We start from the raw sequence: 24,647 nt of genomic DNA, 5'->3' as shown, positions 1-24,647 counted from the left end.
TTCCCTTTAAATAGGTTTGTGTTCCCTCTAAATAGTTTTGCGTTCCCTTTAAATAGTTTTGTGTCCCCTCTAAATAGTTTTGTTCCCTTTAAATAGTTTTGCATTCCCTCTAAATAGTTTTGCGTTCCCTTTAAATAGGTTTGTGTTCCCTCTAAATAGTTTTGTGTTCCCTCTAAATAGTATTGTGTTCCCTTTAAATAGTTTTGTGTTCCCTCTAAATAGTTTTGTGTTCCCTCTAAATAGTTTTGTGTTCCCTCTAAATAGTTTTGCGTTCCCTTTAAATAGGTTTGTGTTCCCTCTAAATAGTTTTGCGTTCCCTTTAAATAGTTTTGTGTTCCCTCTAAATAGTTTTGTGTTCCCTCTAAATAGTTTTGCGTTCCCTTTAAATAGGTTTGTGTTCCCTCTAAATAGTTTTGCGTTCCCTTTAAATAGTTTTGTGTTCCCTCTAAATAGTTTTGTGTTCCCTCTAAATAGTTTTGCGTTCCCTTTAAATAGTTTTGCGTTCCCTCTAAATAGTTTTGCGTTCCCTTTAAATAGTTTTGTGTTCCCTCTAAATAGTTTTGTGTTCCCTTTAAATAGTTTTGTGTTCCCTTTAAATAGTTTTGTGTTCCCTCTAAATAGTTTTGCGTTCCCTTTAAATAGTTTTGTGTTCCCTCTAAATAGTTTTGTGTTCCCTCTAAATAGTTTTGCGTTCCCTTTAAATAGTTTTGTTCCCTCTAAATAGTTTTGCATTCCCTTTAAATAGTTTTGTGTTCCCTCTAATTAGTTTTGTGTTCCCTCTAAATAGTTTTGTGTCCACTTTAAATAGGTTTGTGTTCCCTCTAATTAGTTTTGTGTTCCCTCTAAATAGTTTTGTGTCCACTTTAAATAGGTTTGTGTTCACTTTAAATAGTTTTGTGTTCCCTCTAAATAGTTTTGTTCCCTCTAAATAGTTTTGCGTTCCCTTTAAATAGTTTTGTGTTCCCTCTAAATAGTTTTGTGTTCCCTCTAAATAGTTTTGTGTTCCCTCTAAATAGTTTTGTTCCCTCTAAATAGTTTTGCGTTCCCTTTAAATAGTTTTGTGTTCCCTCTAAATAGTTTTGTGTTCCCTCTAAATAGTTTTGTGTTCACTTTAAATAGGTTTGTGTTCACTTTAAATAGTTTTGTGTTCCCTCTAAATAGTTTTGTGTTCCCTTTAAATAGTTTTGTGTTCCCTCTAAATAGTTTTTTGTTCACTTTAAATAGTTTTGTGTTCACTTTAAATAGTTTTGTGTTCCCTCTAAATAGTTTTGTGTTCCCTCTAAATAGTTTTGTGTTCACTTTAAATAGTTTTGTGTTCCCTCTAAATAGTTTTGTGTTCCCTCTAAATAGTTTTGTTCCCTTTAAATAGTTTTGCGTTCCCTTTAAATAGTTTTGTGTTCCCTCTAAATAGTTTTGTGTTCCCTCTAAATAGTTTTGTGTTCCCTCTAAATAGTTTTGTGTTCCCTCTAAATAGTTTTTTGTTCCCTTTAAATAGTTTTGTGTTCCCTGTAAATAGTTTTGTGTTCCCTTTAAATAGTTTTGCGTTCCCTTTAAATAGTTTTGTTCCCTCTAAATAGTTTTGCATTCCCTTTAAATAGTTTTGTGTTCCCTCTAATTAGTTTTGTGTTCCCTCTAAATAGTTTTGTGTCCACTTTAAATAGGTTTGTGTTCACTTTAAATAGTTTTGTGTTCCCTCTAAATAGTTTTGTTCCCTCTAAATAGTTTTGCGTTCCCTTTAAATAGTTTTGTGTTCCCTCTAAATAGTTTTGTGTTCCCTCTAAATAGTTTTGTGTTCCCTCTAAATAGTTTTGTGTTCCCTTTAAATAGTTTTGTGTTCCCTCTAAATAGTTTTGTGTTCCCTCTAAATAGTTTTGTGTTCACTTTAAATAGGTTTGTGTTCACTTTAAATAGTTTTGTGTTCCCTCTAAATAGTTTTGTGTTCCCTTTAAATAGTTTTGTGTTCCCTCTAAATAGTTTTTTGTTCACTTTAAATAGTTTTGTGTTCACTTTAAATAGTTTTGTGTTCCCTCTAAATAGTTTTGCGTTCCCTTTAAATAGTTTTGCGTTCCCTCTAAATAGTTTTGCGTTCCCTTTAAATAGTTTTGTGTTCCCTCTAAATAGTTTTGCGTTCCCTCTAAATAGTTTTGCGTTCCTTTAAATAGTTTTGTGTTCCCTCTAAATAGTTTTGTGTTCCCTCTAAATAGTTTTGTGTTCCCTCTAAATAGTTTTGCGTTCCCTTTAAATAGGTTTGTGTTCCCTTTAAATAGTTTTGTGTTCACTTTAAATAGGTTTGTGTTCCCTCTAAATAGGTTTGTGTTCCCTCTAAATAGTTTTGTGTTCCCTCTAAACAGGTTTGTGTTCCCTCTAAATAGTTTTGCGTTCCCTTTAAATAGTTTTGTGTTCCCTCTAAACAGGTTTGTGTTCCCTCTAAATAGTTTTGCGTTCCCTTTAAATAGTTTTGCGTTCCCTCTAAATAGTTTTGCGTTCCCTTTAAATAGTTTTGTGTTCCCTCTAAATAGTTTTGTGTTCCCTCTAAATAGTTTTGCGTTCCCTTAAAATAGTTTTGTGTTCCCTCTAAATAGTTTTGTGTTCCCTCTAAATAGTTTTGCGTTCCCTTTAAATAGGTTTGTGTTCCCTCTAAATAGTTTTGTGTTCACTTTAAATAGGTTTGTGTTCCCTCTAAATAGGTTTGTGTTCCCTCTAAATAGTTTTGTGTTCACTTTAAATAGGTTTGTGTTCCCTCTAAATAGTTTTGTGTTCCCTCTAAATAGTTTTGTGTTCACTTTAAATAGGTTTGTGTTCCCTCTAAATAGTTTTGTGTTCACTTTAAATAGGTTTGTGTTCCCTCTAAATAGTTTTGTGTTCCCTCTAAACAGGTTTGTGTTCCCTCTAAATAGGTTTGTGTTCCCACTAAATAGTTTTGTGTTCACTTTAAATAGTTTTGTGTTCACTTTAAATAGGTTTGTGTTCCCTCTAAATAGTTTTGTGTTCCCTCTAAATAGTTTTGTTCCCTTTAAATAGTTTTGTGTTCCCTCTAAATAGTTTTGTTCCCTTTAAATAGTTTTGTGTTCCCTTTAAATAGTTATGTGTTCCCTTTAAATAGTTTTGCGTTCCCTTTAAATAGTTTTGCGTTGAAAAATTGTGCGTTGAAAAATTGAAAAGGTATAATTGAAAAATAAACCATGACCTTTATATAGTTTAACACAAATCTCATAAATTTTGGACTTTCACTCTTTATTTTAGAACCGCACTTGAGATCACGCTGAAGCATCTGGGTTCACATACTTCAGTATGATTCAGGCCAGGAGTGCACGACTGCTGATTATTAATAGTGAAGTAGTCGAGCCCATTAGTCGATACATCCCCCAATTCAAATTAGCTAAATATTTAACAAACCAACACTGAATATTTGGGGGATGTGCAGAACTTGTAGAAGGAAAATCTGCAGATCTTTCTGTGGAGTTCTGCAGTACAAATTCTGTCATCCTGTTTTAATCACAGCAGCTTCCTGTTTCAAGTCATTTACATCTCTCTCTTTCTCTCTCTCATCCTGTCATCCACTGTTTCTCCTCAGCTCTTCCTCACATCTTATCGTTCTGCATTGACATCATCACCTTCCTGATCATATTTCTATTCCCTGTTTCTCTGTGTCTGTCTTTTCTCCACGCTGTCTCGCTCTCATCGCACGCCTACAGAGAGGAAGATGCGAACTGCTTTTGTCAGTCTTCAAATGAGCAGCTAGTTATCAGTTCTGCTGCAACACGTTCGTTATTTCTCGTGCGCTAATGGCCTTCCGTCAATCTCCGGGATGTGTTTTCTCAGCAGTGACACACACACACACATTTAACAGAGTGTTTGCATTGATTTACAGACGTTTAAGATTCATTCATGACATTTCAATGTCATAGACACATTTGACATTGTGCGGTTCTCTTTCCCAAACACATTGATCATTACAGAAGGCATGTATGGACTGAATAAATAATTGTATGATAGATGGTTCAGTTCCCATATAGCATGACTGCACCACCAAGGACTGCTCTGTCAAGCTCCTGAAGATTGCTGACAGTTTAAATAAACGACTCCCTTATATTTAACATTGGGAATTCTGATTCATTTGAGTGAATCGGTTCTTTCGGACAGTTCATGTAAATGAACCGGATAAAATAAACGATTGCCTTATATTTAACATTGGGAATTCTGATTCATTTGAGTGAATCGGTTCTTTCGGACAGTTCATGTAAATGAACCGGATAAAATAAACGACTCCCTTATATTTAACATTAGGAATTCTGATTCATTTGAGTGAATCGGTTCTTTCGGACAGTTCATGTAAATTAACCGGATAAAATAAACGACTCCCTTATATTTAATATTGGGAATTCTGATTCATTTTAGTGAATCGGTTCTTTCGGACAGTTCATGTAAATGAACCGGATAAAATAAACGACTCCCTTATATTTAACATTGGGAATTCTGATTCATTTTAGTGAATCGGTTCTTTCGGACAGTTCATGTAAATGAACCGGATAAAATAAATGACTCCCTTATATTTAACATTGGGAATTCTGATTCATTTGAGTGAATCGGTTCTTTCAGACAGTTCATGTAAATGAACCGGATAAAATAAACGACTCCCTTATATTTAACATTGGGAATTCTGATTCATTTGAGTGAATCGGTTCTTTTGGACAGTTCATGTAAATGAACCGGATAAAATAAATGACTCCCTTATATTTAACATTGGGAATTCTGATTCATTTGAGTGAATCGGTTCTTTCGGACAGTTCATGTAAATGAACCGGATAAAATAAACGATTGCCTTATATTTAACATTGGGAATTCTGATTCATTTGAGTGAATCGGTTCTTTCGGACAGTTCATGTAAATGAACCGGATAAAATAAACGATTGCCTTATATTTAACATTGGGAATTCTGATTCATTTGAGTGAATCGGTTCTTTCGGACAGTTCATGTAAATGAACCGGATAAAATAAACGACTCCCTTATATTTAACATTGGGAATTCTGATTCATTTTAGTGAATCGGTTCTTTCGGACAGTTCATGTAAATGAACCGGATAAAATAAACGACTCCCTTATATTTAACATTGGGAATTCTGATTCATTTTAGTGAATCGGTTCTTTCGGACAGTTCATGTAAATGAACCGGATAAAATAAATGACTCCCTTATATTTAACATTGGGAATTCTGATTCATTTGAGTGAATCGGTTCTTTCAGACAGTTCATGTAAATGAACCGGATAAAATAAACGACTCCCTTATATTTAACATTGGGAATTCTGATTCATTTGAGTGAATCGGTTCTTTTGGACAGTTCATGTAAATGAACCGGATAAAATAAATGACTCCCTTATATTTAACATTGGGAATTCTGATTCATTTGAGTGAATCGGTTCTTTCGGACAGTTCATGTAAATGAACCGGTTAAAATAAACGACTGCCTTATTTTTAACATTGGGAATGTTATCCCATTCTGAACAGCACTGTGCCAGCAGTGGAGTCATTCAGGTTCCTGGGCACTGCCATCTCACAGGACCAGAAGTAGGACACCCACATTGAATCTTCGCCAGCTGATCCAGTTCTACTCAGCAGTCATTGAGTCTGGCCTCTGCACTTCAACTGTCTGGTTTGGTGCAGCTACCCGATCAGACATCAGAAGACTATAAAGGACAGTTCGGACTGCTGAGAGGATTATTGGATGCCCCTGCCCTCCCTTCAGGAACTATACACTTCCAGATTGATGAAAAGGGCAGTAAAAATCACTCTGGACCCCACTCACCCAGCCCATCTGATGCTGAAGTTGCGTTCATAAGAACTGTTGCATGGTGGCACAATGGCTTGAAGGCTGTTTAGAAAGAAAGTTGTCCATTATGTTTCATTGAATGATCAACTTGTCTAAAATGAGTCAGTTGTACATAGAGTCGTCAAATCAGTGTGATACTGTATGTACTGTATCACAGCGATGCATTAGAGGCCTTTCAGGCTCCTAAAAGAACCACTTTTGAACAGCATTTTTAATGTCTAAACACACAAAGCACCTCGTGAACCTTTTGTGCCACACAAGGTTATTGAATGGATCCATGCATGCCGACGCAGAACCTTTATTTTCATTTCTCAGGAAAACCATTTTAAGTTCCATAAATACGTTTATTTTACTTTAGTTCTTCGCAAGATAATCTTTGTTTTGGTTAATTTAAAGAACACCAAATCCAAAGTACTGATGTGAAGAATCAATAATGAAATATCAAGAACTTTTAATCTATTATTAATCTGCAAAGAACCATAATTAGGAGATTTGGGCTAATTTGGGATATGATTAGTTTGTGTTATTTGGCAATAATTGATAAAGACACTCTTTCACAAGATGCTAGCATCGCCTAGCGAAGTGCTAAAACATGCTAAAAACGTGCTAGCATCAGGCTAACACATGATAGCATCAACTATCGAAGTGCTAAAACAAGCTAAAAACATGCTAACACATGCTAGTATCACCTAGCGAAGTGCTAAAACATGTTAAAAACATGCTAACACATGCTAGCATCAACTATCAAAGTGCTAAAACAAGCTAAAAATGTGCTAACACATTTTAGTATCACCTAGCAAAGTGCTAAAACAAGCTAAAAACGTGCTAGTATCCTGTTAACACATGCTAGCATCACCTAGCGAAGTGCTAAAACATGCTAAAAACGTGTTAGTATCCTGCTTACACATGCTAGCATCACCTAGCGAAGTGCTAAAACATGCTAAAAACATGCTAGCATCAGGCTAACACATGTTAGCATCAACTAGCAAAGTGCTAAAACAAGCTAAAAACATGCTAACACATGCTAGTATCACCTAGCGAAGTGCTAAAACATGCTAAAACGTGCTAGTATCCTGTTAACACATGCTAGCATCACCTAGCAACGTACTAAAACATGCTAGCATCATGCTAACACAAACATAACACCTACATGCTACCATCATGAAAAACACATGCTAGCAACATTCTATGACCATTATTTTAAGTTAGAAAATGCTATTTAACGAGTTTTGCCACGGCAAGCACCACTCACATTTTCTTCCGGAAATGTACATTCTAGTTATTATTATTATCATCTTTTTTTTACAAACAGGCAATTGTGGGGGGGGGATTAAAAACCAAGAATTAATGCATATTTATTTACATTTTACTTAATTTATTTTATTGTAACAATACTTTGGTATCTGCATTTTTTTTAATGGGAATCAATCAGTAATTTATTAAAAAATATATTTTTCCTACTGGTCACAGTTGTGACCACTTTCATGTTTAATTATTCTGTGAGCCTAATTTATATGAGCCAGTGCTATCTTATTAATAATCCAATAATAAACCATTTAAACAATACATGTGCCAAATATGGCCTTGCTGAGTATTGACCCAGATGTCATCTTTCAGAAGTGGCTCTGGTCATGTGACTATTTCAGCCTGCTCTCATGAAATTTAAATGAGCATTGCAAAACTGAAATGACGTGCTTCATAACATGTTTGTCTGCACGTTTCATGTGAGATGTCCAGCAGGGGGCACCAAAACCGAGCGAACATCCTGTATGGTTACATCAAGATGTAATTACTTGTTCCACATGCTGTTTTGCTGACATCACCGAGGCTGAGTGGGCGGGGAAAAATATATTACCCAATAACATCAAAGCCCACTATTATCCCACATATCCACTATTCAATCAAATCACGTTGGATAAAATCAAGTATGTTGTGCTTTACTCACCGGCCAGCCCAACTCTTTTGTGTACTTGTGTTTGACAATTATGGGATGCATCCTTGAATCTTGCCGGTCAGGCGGTTCGGAGCGGGTTTGCATTGTTTATTCCGCTGTTATTGTGTCTCTGGAGAAATAACCGTTTGCTTTCAAGGCCAGCGGAAATATCACAGAACTACAGGAGATGCTGTTTATGCTCATCATAATCAAAACATGTTTTTTTTTATGCAAGTTATAAACACGGAATTATTCAGCAGTGGAATGAAATGTTTAATAATGCAGCATGTTTATGTAACTAATGCTTCAATGACATCTTTCCTCCAGAAAGAAAAAGAAGACTTTGGCTGGGAATGTTGTGGATCTTTATTTAGGTGTCCAGTTCTTGCGCTTCAATTTACATTTTAATGATCTGATCCCGTTTTCAAGGACGTTTCGAGTGAATTCGGTCCAGTTTGACGTCATTTGAAACGGTGATTTATTTGAGTTGTTTTTAAGTGGATGTTTAAAACAGTTCTCTGATGGCTCTCATTATAAAGCCATTAAATCTCAGTTTGCTCTGGGTGTTTATATGCAGTTCAGACTCTCTTAAGGGAGTTTGAAGATTCTTAGTGACAAAGTCGTTGTAGAGAAAATGGGAAAATAGCAAATCTCCTATTATGGGCTTGAAAGCCTTTCATTTAGTGGTGGGTGGTTGACATTTAAGCATGAAAACAATGGGGGAAAATGACATGAAACATGACATGAAAATGATGTTGTTGCACATACATTACTTTTGACTACTCGGAAAAGGTCGCTGGTAATTAAATTATGTATATTTATCTCCCAGTATTTTTTTAGGCTAAACCTTAAAAATCCATTATGTAGCACAACTTTTGATGAATTGTTTGTGGTATATTTGTAAACGCACAGACCTCAGCACTACACTTGGTGTGGTGGTGGCGTAGTGGGCTAAAGCACATAACTGGTAATCAGAAGGTTGCTGGTTTGATCCCCACAAAGACCAGTTCTGACTCACGTGACTGCACATTTTACATTCTTTACCAAATGCAAACTTAGGCTAATAAACTAAATGACTTGGCAGAATAATTAGTTTTAAGGGGCCAAGCACCGAAGGTACTGAGGTAAACATTGTTTCTGTTCGTTTTCTTATTATTCTACCGTACTTCCTGTTTTAAGTCTACCGCAGTCCATAGAGCAATATGGCGGAAAATGCTGAAATTTGGTACACTGATAGGGGTGGGTATGACTTGCCCCTACACAAAATTAGGGCTCTTTAACTCAAACCCTCTAGCGCCACCAACAGTTCAAAGTTTCGCTTTGGGTCATGCCTAATTCCGGGTGGTCCCAAAGGCATTGCTAGGTGGTTGCTAGGGAATTGTATGTGGTTGCTAGGGCATTGTGAGGCTGTTGCTATGGTGTTCTGGATGGTCGCTAGGGCGTTGCTAGTAGGGCTGGGTCATAGAATTTATATCTCGATATTTTTTTAGCAAACTGACAATATTATATATATATCTTGAGAATTATGTTTTTGCTCCGTAATAGCATAAAAAAACATTTGTTTAATCAGAGGAACCATCATTTAATCTAAACAGCCATTGTAGCAAGTAGAATTAATATTTTTATAGGCATTAAATAAAACTCTATTTAATAATAAAGGCATATTTCCCAAAGTTTTTCACTAAATGAACACAAGTGAGAGTAGAATGTAATAATCATAAATGGACACTTAATAAAAATCATATTTATCTTCATGTGGATGAACGAGGTGTGCAAAAACTACTTCACTTATTTTTTTGGAAACCAGATGAATATTGCACAGTCCTAAATTATTACCGTAGAACCCATTGAAGTGTATTATTATAATATAATACTGAAACAGTAAGTGGAATGTTTGAGAGTTTTGCATCTTATGAACCGCTGTCAAACTCTCCTTTACCGTTCCGTGTTTGTAGATTTGTATAATAACTTTATAGCGGTTACAGATGTTTGAATTTTCAGTTCTTCATAATGCAGCTAAAAACACGAGCCCATGATTTTTTGCCCTTTTTCTCCCAATCTGGAACGCCCAATTCCCAATGCGCTCTGAGTCCTCGTGGTGGTGTAGTGACTCGCCTCAATCTGGGTGATGGAGGACGAATCTCAGTTGCCTCCACGTCGGAGACCGTCAATCCGCGCATCTTATCACGTGACTTGTTGAGTGCGTTACCATGGAGACATAGCGCATGTGGAGGCTTCACGCTATACTCCGTGGCATCCACGCTCAACTCACCACACGCCCCACCGAGAGCGAGAACCACATTATAGTGACCACGAGGAGGTTACCCCATGTGACTCTACCCTCCCTAGCAACTGGGCCAATTTGGTTGCCACGGAGACGTAGCACGCGTGGAAGCTTCACGCTATTCTCTGCGGCATCCACGCACAACTCACCACACGCCCCACCGAGAGCGAACCATATTATAGCGACCACGATGAGGTTACCCCATGTGACTCTACCCTCCCTAGCAACCGGGACAATTTGGTTGCTTAGGAGACCTGACTGGAGTCACTCAGCACGCCCTGGATTCGAACTCCAGGGGTGGTAGCCAGCGACTTTACCACTGATCTACCCAGACCCCCAAAATAAAAGGCTCATTGAAATCCTCTTGATATTCACAACATTGAAATCATCGGGATTATATCGTGGGTATTCGATGTATTGGCCAGCCCTACTCGAATACAGCATCAATGAATTTGACAGCGGGCACATCAAAATGGGCGAGAGGCTCTATCTTCACAACGCTTTAGCATATTAACACAAAACTCATTATATATCATCATAAGCATGACCTGGAGGTACCTGCACAGTTTTAGCACAGCACCACCTCAGTAGCGGTTCTAGCTTGTTTGGCGCCCTGGGCGAAACCTACTTCAACATGCCCCTAAAGTTGTTGGGGGAGATGCCACCCTGGGCGACTGTCCATGTGACACTTCCGCACATGCCGTTGGCATCCTTGCACTTCAGTTGAGTAGAGTTTTTGGGCAATACACTTCATGTTGAAGTTATGGTAAAATTACTGTAATACACAACTTCCTGTTTACAGTTTTGATGAATGCTGTCTTGAGAAATATATCTGAGATATCCTGGTGTGTTATAGACCCTTTTAATACCACTCAACTAGCTGGTTATTACTCTTAAACTATCCATTTTCCCCAGTTCTAGCCTGTTTGTTTCCAGTCAGAGCTGTGTCTCAGACCGATAGTGAGTAGAGTATGATATCGAAGACATATATTCACGATATAAGAGGATATTCAGATTTAAGCCTTTTGAGATTCAACATGCAGTCGGACTATTATTGCTTCAGACTTCAGCTTCCAGAAAACACACACACATAATTCAGTTACGGCCCTTAAATATTCTGCTGTTACGGGTCACCGCTGTTCTGCCATTGAAGTTTAATATTCTCTGGCATTTGCTCTGCATTTGGGATTTATGAACTGAAGATATTCTAAAGGTCTATTTGGATCTCTGAGGGCAACTTTTAAAGTAAATTAAAATTCTTTCGAATCGAGTCTGTCTGCAAAATATCTTTAATATTCCATGAAGGAGAGAAAGTCATACAGGTTTGGAACAACATGAGGATGAGTACATCATGACAGAATTCTCCTTCACGGATGAGCTATTCCTTTAAAAGCGTCTCAAATAACCGTACCACACAACACCTTTATGACAACATTTGTTTGTTTATTTCTCTCAATGGCAGTAAATGTCTGTTTTTGGATGTGCCAAAGCGTATAATTTCAAGCTCGAAACTCATCCGTCCTTCAGTGTCGAGGTCGTTGATAAGAATGTCAGTCAACAGCCGGCGTTGCTCATAAGAGAGATGTTTGGCCCTCAACACTTTGTCCTGGTCTCATCTGGGAAATGAAGTGCCCGTTTGGAGTCTTAATTCAGTTCTGGATCATCTTTATGACCATATATCAAACAGCTGGCTGCTAACAGCCCATCGCAGGAGAGTTATGATCGCCAACACGGCTCTTATCTGTCTCCACAGATGTCTGATCTGTGTTGATTAGCAAAACGGACCTGCACAAACGACTACTGGCACCAGAGAGGTGTTATAAACACTAAACTCATACATGCATCTGTCTTTACAGAACACAAACTCTCTCTGGGGTTTTCCGAGTTCTGTGGTATTAAACGTTTTGAACGTTGTAGGGCCTCGCCGTTCATGGTCGCAGTTCAGACTTTCAGATGTGAAATGTCCAGCTTGATCTCATGAAATGTGGTATTACATAGTGGTACTATGGCCACATTTTTGCACACCAAAAAGACGTGCTTCGTTACACATTTGGCTGCGGTTTCCCAGTGAAATGTCCAGCGGGGGGCGCTAAAAGTGAGTGAAATTGAGGATTTTACGGTGAATATTAGATGAATGTTTTAATGAGAAATACGTGCCGTCTTAACCTAAAAGTTTAGCTAGCGATAGTGTCCTAAACACAAATGAGAGGTAAACGATACATTCTTTTGATTCTATTAAATAACCGACTGATCCCGGTTATTTTATCTAACCGTGGAGATAAACGCGTTTATTGGGCATTTTCATGCCATTCACATGTTAATGCCCAAATATGGGTATTTTAATCAAATATACTGTATAAATGCCATGACGTGTGTAATTCAGTTTGGGCTAACCCTAACCCTAACATACTCAATCCGGGGACGTTGGCATCGTCTCGTGACCCGAATATATGACGTAATATCAACCGTCTGCTCTGGTTTGGTTAAACAAGCACCTTTCAAGCACAAGCAACAATTATATTGGTTTATATGGCCCTTACAGTTCAGAAGAGGCATCCGCAGAGCGATTCACCGCCGTACCTTTAAATCCAGTGTTTTAAACGTGGCGTCGCCTCAGCTCTCTAGGGATTATGGGATCGTTAAGCGTTCAGTCGAACCGTAAATGATCTCTTGTATGTGATGTCTTGTATTTTACCAGCGCGTAACGGGATCAATGGAGGCGAGACCCGGCTTGATAATATAAATAATAGTTTAATATAAAACTTAAACAAAAGACAAACACACACGACGGACATGTCCATAAACAATCTCTCTCTCCCGCACGATCCTCCACAGTCGGCCTTTATCCCTCTCGGAGGCTTAACTAGCCTAATACGGGACCGGGTGTGTATAATCACGACCCGCCCTAAGCCCCGTCTGCCGGCAGGTCATTCCCGTCTACCTGGATGAGGGAGGGGACAAGGGGAGGGAAACAGAAATAATTAAACTGGGGGGGTACTTCCTGTAACAGTGTAGTACCCCCCCCCTCCCAAAAAAAACACCGTAAAATGTAAAAGAGAGGGAAAAGGCCAACGCAGAACGGCAGTGAGAGAGAGAGAGGGATGAAAAAAATAACCTCTTACTCACCAGTTCTCTGATACGCCGTAGCTTGTTCCTTGGCCACTCCTCTACCCTCTATCGGACGACAGCCGTGCCTCTCCGGGCGGATCAGAGGCAGACCTCCAGCCCCTGGCGGACGGAACACCCCGCCACGTTCTCGGGGAACAGAAGGGGTCTCCCTCGCCCCTGGCAGCGGTTCTCCCGCTCCAGGCGGTCGCCAGTGAGCCCCTCCCCGCGCGCGGTCGGCGGTCTCAAACCCCGCCACATTTCAGCGGCTGGTAGGCGACTCCTCCGCCCCTGGCAGCGGCCCTGACCGCTCCAGGCGGTCGGTTAGGAGCCCCTTCTCCCCTTACGGTCGCCGGCCATCGTCCTCTTTCAGGCGGCGGGGCTCCTCGTCCCCCGGCAGATGGAACTCTACTACGGCGTATCCTTCCTCCTTCCCGGGCTTCAGCACCAGTGTAAAGGGATCAATGGAAAGGAGGAGGCGAGAACCGGCTTGAAAGACAAACACACACACACACGACGGACATGTTCGTAAATGATCTCTCTCTCTCGCACGATCCCCTGCTGTCGACCTTTATCCTCACAGAGGCTTGATTTGCCTAATACGGGACCGGGTGTGTAGGATCACAACCCGCCTCCACCCTGCCACACAGCGAAATGCAGCGATGACTTTGAAACGTCTCGTAACGGAGGCTTTGTGTTTAGTACTGAAACACTGAAAATGCTCAAGTATCCAACCCTGTTGTCTATTATCTCAAATCTATCTCACTAAACTCTCACACAGTTCTGACCCTTGACCTGACTTGTGTCTTTAATTTCTATTGGCTGCCTTGTTGTCTAATAGGGCCCCAATTGTCTACACTTTAGAGTTGACTATAGATTAACTCAGTAGTCTGAATATATCAATATATCTGTTTTAGTCTCATGCTCAAAACTCTGTGTCTTCTTTTAATGTGATGCTAGAATGCAGTAATTACACACTATGTATGAACACAATATATATTTACCGACCGATGAGATGTCATTGTTTTGTGATGTAATGTAATGACACGGCAAGTCGAGCATTGCTTGTCGTAATGGCAGTAATTGTTGCTCATTATGTCGCTAGTCGTTGTGCCATGACAAGCGAAGGAACATCCTGATGGTTGCTATGATACCATCGTCATGTTGTTGAGTTGAACCTCAGATTCAGAAGTGTAGCACTGTATAATGAGACTCTCTTGACTTTGCCCTGCCACCATCACCATTGAACATAAACGTGCGCTCGCACTGAATGTGGCATGTTATGCCCACGGGACCGCTGAGTGGTGAGACGTTTTTGTTTTCTGACTGAATATGTGGATAAAGAAAGTCCAATGCAAACGAGTGAACTGAAGCGTGAGCGCCGTGTGGCAAACATCAAACGCCAATTAGTCTGTAAATGGTATGAAAGGAAACCGCCATCTTTCTGCTCTAATGACTTCTCTGCACTATAAAGTCAAAGGTATGAAACACGACAGGTACACACTCGAAAATATGAGCGGCTTTGGCTTTATATCACACTGTTTAGTGTGTTTACTGCTCAAGCTGCACGAGTTGTGTTCATCACAGGAAGTGTTTGTAGCTTGATCAAGATATTGTCGAGTGGCAATTAAATGCCGAAGTTGTTCACTGTAGCTTCCCAAGATACTCTAATAAACTTAAAGTTGTGAAACTACAGTCAAACTACTCTTTAACGGCATTAAAACTAAATATAATATGACATTATTTCTGATTATCACAGTTCTGATTGCAGAGATCCTTAAAGGGATAGTTCACCCAAAAATGTCAATTCAGTCATTGTTTACTCACCCTTGTGTTGTTGTAACCGTATATGACTATTTATTGTTCTGAACACAAAGGGGGAAATTGTGGATAAATGTTGTGCTCAGTGATGTCACAATGGCAGTTTATGGTGACCAACTCTTCAAACTTCAAAAGAACACAAACGTATCATTCAGACATCTATTTAATTATTCATGAGACTCATGATTGTTATGAAAGTATACGATAAGATTTGATGAGAAACTGAAATCTGATGTATTATTTAGTGAAGATGTTCAGTGACTGTTGATCTCTTGTGTGCGTTCATGATGGGACATGAGAGCAAAAGTTCACACAGACCCCCTCGCGATATTGGGGCGTTCAAGTGAATAAATCGGTTTATGTAAATCTGTCAGTGATCCAGCCTGAATCCTCTCAACAGTGACTGAGCATGTGACTTTATTTGTGTTTCAGAAGTCGTTTATTTTATCCGGTTCATTTACATGAACTGTCCGAAAGAACCGATTCACTCAATTGAATCAGAATTCCCAATGTTAAATATAAGGGAGTCGTTTATTTTATCCGGTTCATTTACATGAATTGTCCGAAAGAACCGATTCACTCAAATGAATCAGAATTCCCAATGTTAAATATAAGGGAATCGTTTATTTTAACCGGTTCATTTACATGAATTGTCCGAAAGAACCGATTCACTCAAATGAATCAGAATTCCCAATGTTAAATATAAGGGAGTCATTTATTTTATCCGGTTCATTTACATGAACTGTCCAAAAGAACCGATTCACTAAAATGAATCAGAATTCCCAATGTTAAATATAAGGGAGTCGTTTATTTTATCCGGTTCATTTACATGAATTGCCGAAAGAACCGATTCACTCAAATGAATCAGAATTCCCAATGTTAAATATAAGGGAGTCGTTTATTTTATCCGGTTCATTTACATGAACTGTCCAAAAGAACTGATTCACTCAAATGAATCAGAATTCCCAATGTTAAATATAAGGGAGTCATTTATTTTATCCGGTTCATTTACATGAACTGTCCGAAAGAACCGATTCACTTAAATGAATCAGAATTCCCAATGTTAAATATAAGGGAATCGTTTATTTTATCCGGTTCATTTACATGAACTGTCCAAAAGAACCGATTCACTTAAATGAATCAGAATTCCCAATGTTAAATATAAGGGAGTCGTTTATTTTATCCGGTTCATTTACATGAACTGTCCAAAAGAACCGATTCACTCAGATGAATCATAATTCCCAATGTTAAATATTAGGGAGTCGTTTATTTTATCCGGTTCATTTACATGAACTGTTCGAAAGAACCGATTCACTTAAATGATTTGGTTTTCCCAGCATTACATGAGAGAGAGAGAGAGAGAGAGAGAGAGAGAGAGAGAGCGAGAGAGAGGTTTAGGTGAGTGTGTTTGATAACTGCCTTTGACTCAATACAATGTGACACATGAAATCTTTGTTGATTTATATCACAGTAGTTTACTGACTTTAAATCACTTATCTTGCGATGGTATGGTTTCCAAGTACCATCCCCAACACTGCTCTCCTCTGTGAGACCTTCATTTCCAGGAGTTTTGTGGTGTTAACGACCTGTGCAGGAGTCAGATGAGATACACGTGCTGTTCAAAGGTGACGCCTGCTCCACAGCTGTCTCCATCTGTCTCATCAACACGTGCAGACACCACCTGCTCTGCTGTCACGACCCGTCTCATACCTGTACAGATGACTTATACGTGCGATCCGTTCAACTTCCAAAGTCAGACGGGTCATTCCACGATATCGGGTCCTTTTGTGTCTCTCATTAAGCTTCTAAACAGACTGTCCTCATACGCAGACACCCCGCTGCCCGAGGCCCAGTGTGGCTTCCGCTCTGGTAGAGCCACAGTAGACATGATATTTTCCCTCAAGCAATTACAGGATGTTTAGAACAAAATATGTCGCTTTAAACGGCCTTTGTGGATTTCAACGAAGGCCTTCGACAATGTCAAGAAGCTCTATTGAAAGTCCTCCGGAGAGCCGGCTGCCCTGAACACTTCACCGACCTTATCGCTGCCTTGGATGAAAGCCTCAGTCAACATGAAGGCAGAGACCTCAGACCCATTTGGAGTCAACAGTGGTGGGAAACTGAGCTTTGTGCTCGCCCTGTGAAGAGGGCATGCACATACAGACAAGAACAGGCGCAGACTTGCAAAAACCAGGACAGTAGTGGTACGTGAACTCATGTTCGCTGACGATGCCGCCTTTGTAGCCGTACTCGCAGAGATCGGCACAGGACATCATCTTTCATTTCACAAGGTCAGCCAGAGCCTTTGGTCTGAAGATCAATATCAAGAAGACGGAGATGAGGTCCCAAGCACCTCCTGGCTCCAATGACACGGGCAGCCAAATTCAGATAGACGGAGAAGACCTCGCGTAGGTGCACCAATTTAGGTACCTCGGCTCCACTGTCAGCCGTGACAACCAAATAGATGCAGAGCTGGAATTACGGAAATCAAAAGCCTCCGCAGCCTTTGGAAGACTAACGGACATGGTCTGGCAGAACAGACACCTCACCCTGAGAACAAAATGTACAGTATATCGGGCCATTGTGCTCCCAACACTTCTCTATGGTGGAGTGGAGGTGTAGTGGTCTAAGCACATAACTGGTAATCTGGTAATCAGAAGGTTGCTGGTTTGATCCCCACAGTCACCACCATTGTGTCCTGGAGGACACAGGTTGCTCCGGGGGGATTGTCCCTGTAATAAGGGCTCTGTAAGTCACTTTGGATAAAAGCATCTGCCAAATGCACAAATGTAAATTTCTATGGGGCCGGACTGTCTACAGGGCTGCTGCTCACCTGATAAATGCTTATATGATGAGGCAGCTCCAGTAGATAATTAACCTCTAATGGTGGCAAGACATACCAAACAACTCCATCCATGAGCGTGCAACTTTACCAAGCATTTAACAAGGCCATGTGATCCGGCCAGATGACCACCGACTACCCAAATGAATCCTGTACTCACAACTTCAAGAAGGGTTTCGCAGCAGAGGCTAAACTGCATTACAAAGACACTATCAAACGAAACCTAAATGCAAAACAGATTCCTCTCAACGGCTGGCAAACTGTTCAAATGTTGAGGACGGAAAGACAGGAATCAGGATATGGCCTGATGTGAGATTGAATTAAATAAATATAACTTGTGCCACATGCTTAAAAGAGTCCTGTAGTGAGTACTGGACATTTATGTCGAGCGATCGCTGATGATTTACTGTTGATGAATTTCTGCTCAATGTTTCATCAACATATTGTAATAATGCATCATCTATTTCTTTATCTGTTTGCTTGAGCAGCTGAGAGCCAGACATTTCAGAATAATAGTCTGCAGTAGATTTTTGAGGCTAGTTTATATAGTTAAAAGTCTCTCGTTATGCACCAAATATAATTTTTTTCTGGTTATTATTGGTACAGTATTTTGGTTGCAAAATTATTTATATCTGAAATTGAGGTAGACCGATATATCGGTGCGATATTTGATTTTTGGAACTAGCGGTTTCTGCAAAAATCTATGGCGTTAGTTTCAGACAGTTTATTTTTTATTCCTTATATTTTTATTTCTGAAATGGTAAAATCAGACAGACAGACAGACAGAAGGACCGAAAAACAGACAGAGAGAGACAGACCGACGGACAGACAGATAGACCAACCGGCAGACAGACAGACAGAGAGAGAGAGAGAGAGAGACAGACCGACGGACAGACAGACAGACCAAGCGACAGACAGACTGACCGACCGATAGACAGACTGACGGACAGACGGACAGACAGACAGACCAAGCGACAGAACGACTGACCGGCAGACACAGATAGGCCGACAGACAGACAGACAGACAGACAGGCAGACCGACCGACTGACCGGCAGACAGACAGACAGACCGGCCGACAGACAGACCAACTAACCGGCAGACAGACAGACCGGCAGACAGACAGACCGACTGACGACCAACAGACAGACAGACAGACAGACCAACCAACCAAATGACATGCAGACCGACCGGCAGGCAGGCAGACAGGCAGACAGACAGACAGCCAGACAGACAGACTGGCAGACCGACCGACTGACCAACAGACAGACAGACAGGCAGGCAGACAGGCAGACAGACAGACAGCCAGACCGGCCGTCCAACAGACAGACAGACCGACCGGCAGACAGACAGACTGACTGAACGACAGACAGACCAACCGAACAACAGACAGACCGACCGACAGATCGACTGGCAGACAGTCCGGCAGACAGACAGACAGACCGACCGTCCAACAGACAGACAGGCCGACCGGCAGAGAGACCGACTGACTGAATGACAGACAGACCAACCGAACAACAGACCGACCGGCAGACAGATCGACAGACAGATCGACCGGCAGACAGACAGACAGACCGACCAACAGACAGACAGACCAACCGAACAACAGACAGACCGACTGACAGACAGACCAGCAAAATCCAATTTATAGTCTGAAATTTATTTCAGTCTGAGCTCTTGTAGCCTTGATGTCTGTGTCTGTCACAGGAAAGACTTGAGAAATTTTTTAACACATTCAATATAGGAACTTTGAAAGTGAGCGTCTGAATAATTGGGCTAATTATTTGCCCCAGGCAGTATAAGTAAAAGCCTCTGTGGTACACAATTAATCTTGAGAATGTGTAGGTTTGTTCTGGTTTGGACATTTATTTGTTTAGGTCTTAAATAGACTTAAATTTAAAGATTCTGTGCAAAAATCAGCCATCTTCTCCTATAGACCTTCAGTTTATATACAGGAGTTAGTAAGGACACTAAAAAGTGCAATTAAATGTCAATTGGACTTCACCAGATCGTGGAAATGTAACTCAAAGATGCATAATGAGCAGCCTTAATAGCACTGCAGAAAACGGATGAAACTAGCCTAAAATGGTTTGCTAGTTTTAATTGGTTTAATCCCGTCTATCTGGTTGTCCAGTCTTGTCAATCTGGTGTTTAGAGAAGCGCCCAAACCTTTAAAATAGACTAGACTGTGAGACGAGCTAATCAGAGGTTCCTGCCCAGTTACTCTCTATTTAACGTGTCCCGTTTATTAAAACGAATGATTGCTGGATTTAATTTGCATCGTAGAAGTTTATGGTTCTGTGTATCTTCTGCTCTCTCCTCACAGCGCCTCCTACTGTTCGCATCGTGCACTCAGGACACGCGTGTAACGTGGAAGAGGAGCGTTACTCTGAGCGAGTTTACACCATCAGAGAGGGAGAGACCCTTGAACTCACATGCCTGGTCACTGGACATCCACGACCACAGGTGAGATCTGCTGTCCTCAACTGACCAATCACAGCTCACACAATCATCGTATTAACCAACTAACACACTCTGTGTGTACTAAGCAACTCACACACTGTCTACACCGTACACGAGTGGCGTGGTGCGTCAAAAGCAACCCCATTATATTTAATGATGCTGTCTACACTGGGAGCATGTCTGTCATGCCTCGTCCATCGCGTCAACAGTAAGGGCGTTTACACACCATGGAAAACACAGACTGAGCGTTTGACGCATGGGACTGTGAAAGGTCCATTTTAAGGCATGTACCACATGGAATGAATACGCCACTTGTTTGAGTTTGTCAGCCATGTTTTTTTCCATTTCACCGTGCAACTGATTCCCATTGATCAACGGATGCCCACACAAGAGTGTGCTGTGGAAAAAGTTGAAAGCTTCTCTTGGGTTTTCCTCTCTGTCCTTACAATGCACCATCACCTTTGAAATCAGTGCATTCACAGAGTTCTCTGACGCAGTGTTAACTCTAGTTAATCTCAGTTGTCGCGTCTGAGACCGTCAGTCTGCGCATCTTATCTTGTGGCTTGTTGATTGCGTTACCCTGGTGACGTAGCGCGTGTGGAGGCTTCACGCTATTCTCCGCGGCATCCACGCACAACTCACCACACGCCCACATTATAGCGACCATGAGGAGGTTACCCCATGTGACTCTACCCTCCCTAGCAACCGGGCCAATTTGGTTACCCCATGTGACTCTACCCTCCCTAGCAACCGGGCCAATTTGGTTACCCCATGTGACTCTACCCTCCCTAGCAACCGGGCCAATTTGGTTACCCCGTGTGACTCTACCCTCCCTAGCAACCGGGCCAATTTGGTTACCCCATGTGACTCTACCCCCCTAGCAACCGGGCCAATTTGGTTGCTTAGGAGACCTGGATGGAGTCACTCAGCACCCCTTGGATTCGAACTCGTGACTCCAGGTGTGATAGTCAGCGCTAATACTTCCTGAGGTACCCAGGTCCCCCTCCATTCTATTGATTGTTATTCTTCAAAGAGTTTTCAAGTTACATCCACTAAACTTGGCACAGACCTGCAGACTGTTTTGACTCAGGTTGATGAGACTTTTCTAAATGATCAGAATTACGGTTTCCCCAAATCCCATAGATTTATAGTAACGGAATGTTCAGTGGCGCCAAAGACTATTCATTCTCCGACTGTCAAAATATTCAAAATTAAAACGTAAACAAAGCTTTTAATGTGCTTTAACTGCCCCTCTCTCTCTCTCTCTCTCTCTCTCTCTCTCTCTCTTTCTTGCCTTGTTTTCTGATTGGTTTAAAATAAAACCATTAGCCCAGATCTGAGCATCCATAAGCAGCGTGCATGTATCCAGGGGTCACACTCCATCCAAGTGCCATTGAGATAAATGGGAATGCTAACGGATAGCGTAATATACACTTTTTTTTTTTTTTAATAAAATGTGTTAAAGAATGAAGCTCTGTATATCATGTCTTCAGTGGCTGAAATGGTTCACTGGTAAAAATCTGAAAATACGAAATAAAGTTCTCTGAGCTCCACTGTACCTGAGGTCATGTTCAAGCTCTTCTGCTAAATCTTCTCAGTTAAGACATTAGGGAACATTAGGGTGTCACACTTATTTATTAATGTCTTAATTTAGCTCAGCACACTTATAATGTTCAGCCTCTGTCAGTGTCCCCAGGAGACATCAGCGGAGAAATTATTCTGAACTGTAATCCACTCGCGTGTGTTGGGTTTGTCTCCTCACATATTTCCCAGCTGAATACAGCCGCACAACGGAGCGAATAAACTCCACTAACCCAGAATAAATCCATTGCATTGACGAAATCAAGCGGAAGACCTTTTTTTTGTTGTTTTTTTTGCTCCAGTTGACAAATATGCTGCTTTGCAAGAGAGTACACACTTGATAACTGATGCTGTCGAGTTCAGGTATTGAGACGCAAGATTCGATCGTAGGACATAAAAACACATGTGAGAAAGATTTTCATGGACGCTGCTGTTCATGCAGTTATTCTGTCCATCCTGTCTGAATCTCAAGGAACTTGTTTCGAAATATTGGCAAAGTATTTTGCACCAAAATGTCACTCTCTCTCTTGCTACGTATCTTTAAGACTGTATTTAAATGACCCCTCTTATGATTTGCTGAGCTCTTCAAATGGAAAATAAGTAATTATGTGTATCTGTGCTCATGTCATGTTGGAATTATCGGAATTACAACTTCTTGGGCTATAATTCAGCAAGGAAAAAATGGTGTAAGTCCAACACATTTTTCAAACATTATCTCACACGTCTTTGGTCGGCTTTTATCCCTCTCTGAGGTTTGATTAGCCTGATTAAGGGTCGGGTGTGTGGGATCCCGACCCGGCCCCGCCTTCCACCCTGCCACATTCCTCCTTCAAGCCCCCGGCATGACATACACCCCATCCCCCCTCTTTCCCTGGGGAGGGGCGTAACTTTTGCCCCATCTGCCGGCAGGTCATCCCCGTCTAATCGCTCCAGGCGGATGGTTGGGAGCCCCTCCTCCCCTCATGGTCGGCGGCCGTTCCAGGTGGCCGGGCTCCTCCATCCTCTGGCGGATTGCCGCGGCTGCACTATTGGGGTGGATGGTAGTGTAGGTAGCAAGGGCTCTACTACGGCACATTCTTCCCCCTTCCCGGATTTTATAACCAGTGTAAAGGGGATAATGGAAAGGGAGGCGGCGAGAACCGGCTTGAGAATATAAATAATATTTTAATATAACACACAAAGGTGTCAGACAGCTGCCTGTAAATCTCTCTGTCGCACTGCCATCTTCGGTTGGCCTTTATCCCTCTCTGAGGCTTGATTAGCCTGATTAGGGGCGAGGTGTGCGGAATCACGACCCGCCCTACGCCTTGCCACAGATGCATTCTGAAGACTTTCAGAAAAAAGGCCTCCGAATAAAGATAATTAAAATTAAATAATACATAATATTTTAAATCATTCTAAATATATCAATAAACACCCCCTGACCAGTACGTATATACCATAATAAAAGTAAATTCTTTAAATAAGAGTTCTGTGTATTTATATATATATGTAAAACTCACTGTATAGACAACGCTCAGCTTATACAGTAGAGTAGGGGGTGTAACCCCGGTGTCCAGGCCAAATTCCCCCCATTGGCCCCTATCTAATATGGCCTTGTATTAATCTCCATCCCTGAATTGGCTACATCACTCTACTCTCTCCACCACACCAATAGCTGGTGTGTGGTAGGCGTTCTGGCGCACTATGGCCGCCGTCGCATCATCCATATGCTATATAAAGCGCTTTGAGTGCCTAGAAAAGCGCTACATAAATGTAAGGAATTAATAGTTTCAAACTTAGTTTAACTTGACACAGCGACCTAAAAACGCTATGGTTATGACGCAACGCAACAGAGACACTCCAAAAGCCTTTGTCTGACGCCGGTGTACATTCGATTAATTAATCGGCATACTATTTAATTCATTTGACAGCCCTAATATATATATATATATACAGTGAGGAAAATAAGTATTTGAACACCCTGCTATTTTGCAAGTTCTCCCACTTAGAAATCATGGAGGGGTCTGAAATTGTCATTGTAAGTGCATGTCCACTGTGAGAGACATAATAATAAAAAAAAAAATCCAGAAATCACAATGTATGATTTTTTAACTATTTATTTGAATGATACAGCTGCAAATAAGTATTTGAACACCTGAGAAAATCAGTGTTAATATTTGGTACAGTAGCCTTTGTTTGCAATTACAGAGGTCAAACGTTTCCTGTAGTTTTTCACCAGGTTTGCACACACTGCAGGAGGGATTTTGGCCCACTCCTCCACACAGATCTTCTCTAGATCAGTCAGGTTTCTGGGCTGTCGCTGAGAAACACGGAGTTTGAGCTCCCTCCAAAGATTCTCTATTGGGTTTAGGTCTGGAGACTGGCTAGGCCACGCTAGAACCTTGATATGCTTCTTACAGAGCCACTCCTTGGTTATCCTGGCTGTGTGCTTCGGGTCATTGTCATGTTGGAAGACCCAGCCTCGACCCATCTTCAATGCTCTAACTGAGGGAAGGAGGTTGTTCCCCAAAATCTTGCAATACATGGCCCCGGTCATCCTCTCCTTAATACAATGCAGTCGCCCTCTCCCATGTGCAGAAAAACACCCCCAAAGCATGATGCTACCACCCCCATGCTTCACAGTAGGGATGGTGTTCTTGGGATGGTACTCATGATTCTTCTTCCTCCAAACACGGTTAGTGAAATTATGACCAAAAAGTTCTATTTTGGTCTCATCTGACTACATGACTTTCTCCCATGACTCCTCTGGATCATCCAAATGGTCATTGGCAAACTTAAGACGGGCCTTG

The 24,647-nt window shown here is 41.0% G+C and overlaps 1 protein-coding gene and 1 pseudogene across 2 annotated transcripts in view; both read left to right on the top strand.

Moving 5' to 3' along the window:
- The window catches only part of LOC127621861 (MAM domain-containing glycosylphosphatidylinositol anchor protein 2-like), a 286,776-nt pseudogene that overhangs the window by 34,319 nt on the left and 227,810 nt on the right, over nucleotides 1-24,647 (top strand).
- Nucleotides 1-24,647, top strand: part of LOC127621889 (mitochondrial basic amino acids transporter-like) — a 236,701-nt gene that overhangs the window by 86,989 nt on the left and 125,065 nt on the right. The window lies entirely within an intron of this gene.

This window comes from Xyrauchen texanus, chromosome 28 (assembly GCF_025860055.1).
Source record: "Xyrauchen texanus isolate HMW12.3.18 chromosome 28, RBS_HiC_50CHRs, whole genome shotgun sequence".
In the NCBI taxonomy this organism is placed as follows: Eukaryota; Metazoa; Chordata; class Actinopteri; order Cypriniformes; family Catostomidae; genus Xyrauchen; species Xyrauchen texanus.
The sequence above is the reverse complement of the archived record's forward strand: the minus strand, read 5'-3'. Positions and strand labels throughout refer to the sequence as shown.